This window comes from Alligator sinensis, unplaced genomic scaffold (genome assembly GCF_000455745.1).
Source record: "Alligator sinensis unplaced genomic scaffold, ASM45574v1 scaffold1379_1, whole genome shotgun sequence".
NCBI lineage: Eukaryota > Metazoa > Chordata > Crocodylia > Alligatoridae > Alligator > Alligator sinensis.
The window spans coordinates 12,032-16,740 of record NW_005843392.1 but is presented as its reverse complement, the minus strand read 5'-3'; positions in this window follow the sequence as shown (position 1 = coordinate 16,740).

The window sequence follows — 4,709 nt, the reverse complement described above, 5'->3', positions numbered from 1 at the left end:
ACTCTTTCCTGCCTATGCAGGGGGTTGGACTCGATGATCTATTGAGGTCCCTTCCGACCCTGACATCTATGAATCTATGAGAACATCCTGTGTTGCTGTGTCTTGTACACCAGGATGAGTTTGATAAGGACTTAGGGTGCTCTACAATAAGGCTGGTCAGGTCACCAGATGTTGAAAGCATCATCTAAAAAGGAAGTTTCCTCCAGCCGTGAGGAGAGACCTAAAAGTAAAGGCCTTCACTCACAGTCCCTATTTTGCTTTGCAGGTGGGTGTGTGAGGGTGCCCTACACAGGAGGCTTTCCAGGTCCTGTATTCAAGGGTGGTTTACCCAGGAATATGAGCAGCCTGCAGTTTGGAAAATTCAGTGGAACTTGGACACCTGGGGAGCTGGGCTCAGGAAGGAGGAAAGCCTGTGGGCCTAAAGGAGCCAATAGGCAAAAAGGAGCAGAGAAGTGAGCCTCTGGTAGGTGACCAGAGCACTGGCAGCATCTCTCAGGCCAGGCCTGGCACTGACAGTGTTGAGTCCCCTGTACATGAGCACGTAGCCCACCCAGGCTCACAGTCTCTGTATAATTGCAGACCACTCATGGTCTTTTGATACCATTGCTCTCAGGCATCACTCAGAGGGGCAGACAAACCAGAGGTGGTGGTCCTCACTGTCAGCAACCTCTAAGTACAGTGGCCACAACTTCCAGGGAGGCTGTGCCTTTGAAGAACCTGGGGCCTTTAACCATTCAGCACAGCCTCTGAGCACATGCTGTCACCCAACAGCTGTTCTCTTGAGTGGTCAAAGCTGACTCTCCACTTTCCTATATAAACCCTTGACTTCGAACGTGCAGAGGAGAGGGTTTATGCATTATATAGCAAATTACTTAAATTTGATCTAAATGCCAGCTGAGGATTCGCCCTGCATCCTACTGTTACTAGCAAGTGGGCTCACCTAGTGTCTTCATTTTTATGTTCTTCATTCCCAGATTCATGCCCAGCGTTACCAGAAATTCCTAGGCATTTCAGTTCTCAGGCTACAGTTTTGTATCCTGTCCACTTTACCTCTGCCCCTTGAGAAGACCTTGGCTCTAGGGTGTCTCAGCTTATGTCTGTGCATTCATTTACCACGGGGACCTTCTGCATCAAACCCAGGGCTCTGCCTGTTCTGAAACCCAATGTTTCACTTCATTCACAGGGACTATAACAAGGCTCCTTAGTTCCAGTTTCTCTTGGACTTGCCCCTTCAAGATAACATCACCCTTTCATAGAGGTGAGTTCCCCACCAGGATTGCTGGGCTTCCCTCAAAGTAGTCATTTCTCCTCCAGATTTTCTACAATACTGTCAGACAGAGCATGCCCCTGAGCACCAGACTCCTGCTTATCAGTCACAAGCGCTTCCTGGGTCTCTAAGGAAAGAGCCCAGTTCTGTGCTTCAACTTTTCAAGACACAGCCCCTCTGTGGCCTTCTCCGTTGCTGTCTGGGCTGCCCTCCTGGTACACAGTGTCAGCATCATTGCTGGGCGCTCCCTGGCTTCTGCTGCTGCTGGCTGCAAACTCCTGTAGCAAAATAGCTCTCCCTCCTGCAGCTGGGACTGTTTTCCAAGGCTGGACAGAATTTGGGTCTGCATGGCTCCACACCCTGTGCAGTTCTTGCCTCTTGCAAATCCCAGCAGTTTGTTTATGGTTTCTCTCCTGAGTTTTTCACTCTCTGGTGTCTGCTTTCCAAGCTCTTCTACCTCCTGTCATTCTGCCCAGTGCCCCTGCACTTCCCTTTTCTTCCAGAAATGCTCATTCTCTCCTCAGCAATGTCTGCAGCTGGACACAGCCTGGCAGCTCTTTCCAAGACTGGCCCCATGTTTCCCACCAGCTGTTTCTGTTGTTTGGATGTTTGAATCTCTCCAATCTCTTACAGCAGAGTCAGCCCAAGCGCTATAATTCCCAGCCTGACTCACGCATTGTTCAGCAGTCAAAAATCCTTTCAGGACTTCCTTTTCTTTGCATCCTCCCAGGGACCTGATAGCAATCACAAAATAGCTTCTTTGGGTCTGTCTTGAAACCAAGCCACTATTTAGGGAGGAAAAAGCCAGGCTTGTAAACTTCCCAGGAAATTTCAACATCCCCAGAGAGTTTAAATGCTTGAGGAGCTTTTAATGGATATTTCATCCTTGTGATCCCATTCTCCCTCCCTCGTCTCCTATCTCTCCTTGCAAATCTGTTCTTTTTCAAACATCCTCTCCTATTGCCCTGTGAGGTCTGGGTTATCAAGAGTGAGGACAAAGTGTAGAAGAGGATTATAGTCCAGTCTACCCAGACGGTCTACCTGGATTTTTCCTTTTCCCTGGTCACCCTGGGCCAGGACTTTGTGACTCAGAAGTCAAAGACACCTCCCAGCTGCATGAAGGCATTATGTCATTAAGTGCCTTAGTGAAGACTCAGGACTGAAATGTGGGCACTAGTGCAGGTCAGTTGAGAGGGGCTTTTCCTCTTTGGGCAGCACTTTATTGATGTGATGTGGTCCTCCTGCCCATTAGAAGAGAACTAGAAAAAGCTGCTGGTAATCAAAGTCCCCAAACCCCAATATTAGTTGGGGATGGAAGTTGGAGCAGGTCTCTGGATCCCACCTGCTTTTCAGGTAAGCATGGGTGTAAACAGCAGAAGGCCGCTCCATGAATTACAGTGACCTTAGCTGCTTCTTTCAGCTGCTGGCCTCACCAAGACATAACTTCCTGGGCTGTCTGCATTGCTTTGGGGGAACCACAGTTGGAAAAGAGGAGGTAACTATAAGAGAGCTCCCTGCACAAGGACCTGAAGGGAGGGAGCTCCAGAGCCTGGAGAGATGCCCAGAAGAAAAGAGACTGTCAAGGACTCAGGTTAAGGATTTGAGACGGTGCACTGACTAACACCGACCCCTGAGAGACATCTACAGAACCCGACTAGGTGAGGATCAGCCTGGGCATCTCCCCTCCTGCCAGTCTGTGACATGCTCCAGACTGTGAATCCTAACATTAGGTTGCATTACATATGACCCATAGAGGACCATGGGGAAGGGAGCTGTAGGGCCTGGAGTCACCTGAGATTAGCAAGGCTTCAGGAGTTTTCTAATTTGGAGGGCAGGGAAAGTGTCCTACATTCCTTATGCCACCGGTGCCCACTCTGTCAGGGGGAGAAGGGAGTATCCTGCTCTAAAAACCTCACCCCTTGCCCCTTTTTAAAAACCTGTCACCCCCTTTCTTAACGCCTAGTAACTTAATATGCCTCCCAGGGTCCACAGGCAAGTTTCCCTGTGATTGGCTGTCGAGGGCTCTGATGTCACAGTGGCGTTGCACAGGTGTCAGCTGGCCTGGGCTACTGAGTCACAAAGCTGAACAGTTACCAGGGGACCTGGCTACCAAATACTATTGCTTTCCTTGGGACCTGATTACATGTGGTTCACCCTCCACCTGAGCCTGGTGTCAGGCAGGAGGATGCCAAAGTGCAGGTGGAAGGGAGGGAGCTGGAGTTTCACCAGGGGTGGCCTCACCTGCTGCTTTTTGTGAATGAGGAGGTAAGTTGCAGGTTGGGCCTGGACTGGAGGGGAGTGGAGGGGCAGTAAGGGGAGGTGAGGAGCCTGCCTCAGTGGCCTGACAGCATATCAGAAGTGATTGGTGGGGAAGGCCAAGGCACAGACTGAAACTTAATTTCCATTGATCTTTCATAAATTAGAGGCAGGCACTTCTCAGGCACTGTGTGTCAGGCTATACCTGCCTTTAAACTGATGAGGTAGTCGCAGTCCTGGTGGGGCGTTGCTAGGCATGTTGGATCAGGAAGGCCGCTCTCCCACCTGAGCCCTTTTGCTGTAGCTGAAGAGTGTTGGTGACAAGCCTCCAATCCAGACCCTGACTTCCTTGGGCAACTGGCCTGAGGTGCACCTTTGAAACTACAGGTTTTCCCCCCAGGCCCTGGGCTCCCTGCCCATAGTCCAGAACTGTTAACCCAAATCAATAGTATAGGTAAATGGAAAAGGTTGCACTTATCTGTCCTTCTTGCTTATGGTCCCCACCATCTGCTCCCCACATGGTAGGTCCAGCGTCCCCACCCCAGCAGCCCAGGTCTGGGGATGTCCTGCTCAGCGAGGGGAAGCCTGCCTGCCTGATCCTCACCCACAGTCCCATGCAGCCATTCCTAGATGCTTTTAGCTTCCCGTTCTGCAGGGGCAGGCCCTTCAACCCTGTCTGGGCAGCCAGGCTTCCAACCACCAGCAACTGGGGGCATACCCCGAGCTGAGGCTATCTATTAGGGCTGTGCAAAACAGCACCGTTCTGTTTCAACTTGCATTTCGACCTTCCAATAGAACAGTATTTTGTTTAGGGGAAACTGCACCTCATAGTCTTGAAAGGCAAAAACTCATGCCACGTGTTTGTGTTAAGTCACAGTGGGGTCAAAACTGCAGGCATGCTCGCCCCTGCTGAGGCCATGAAACCTGCCAGCTGTCAAGGAGATAGGTGCAGGGGGAGTCTGGGTTCTGGGTCCCTGCACCCCTAGCTGCTGACATGGAAAACTTGTGTCATGGGTGCTTGTCCAACTCTATCTGTCTTTGGGCACTGAGGGGGCAGTGGGGAAACTACTGCAGGCCTGGCTGCTAGGCCCTGCTGCAGCCACAAAGCCTGCCAGCTGTCAAGGAGATAGGTGCAGGGGGAGTCTGGGTTCTGGGTCCCTGCACCCCTAGCTGCTGACATGGAAAA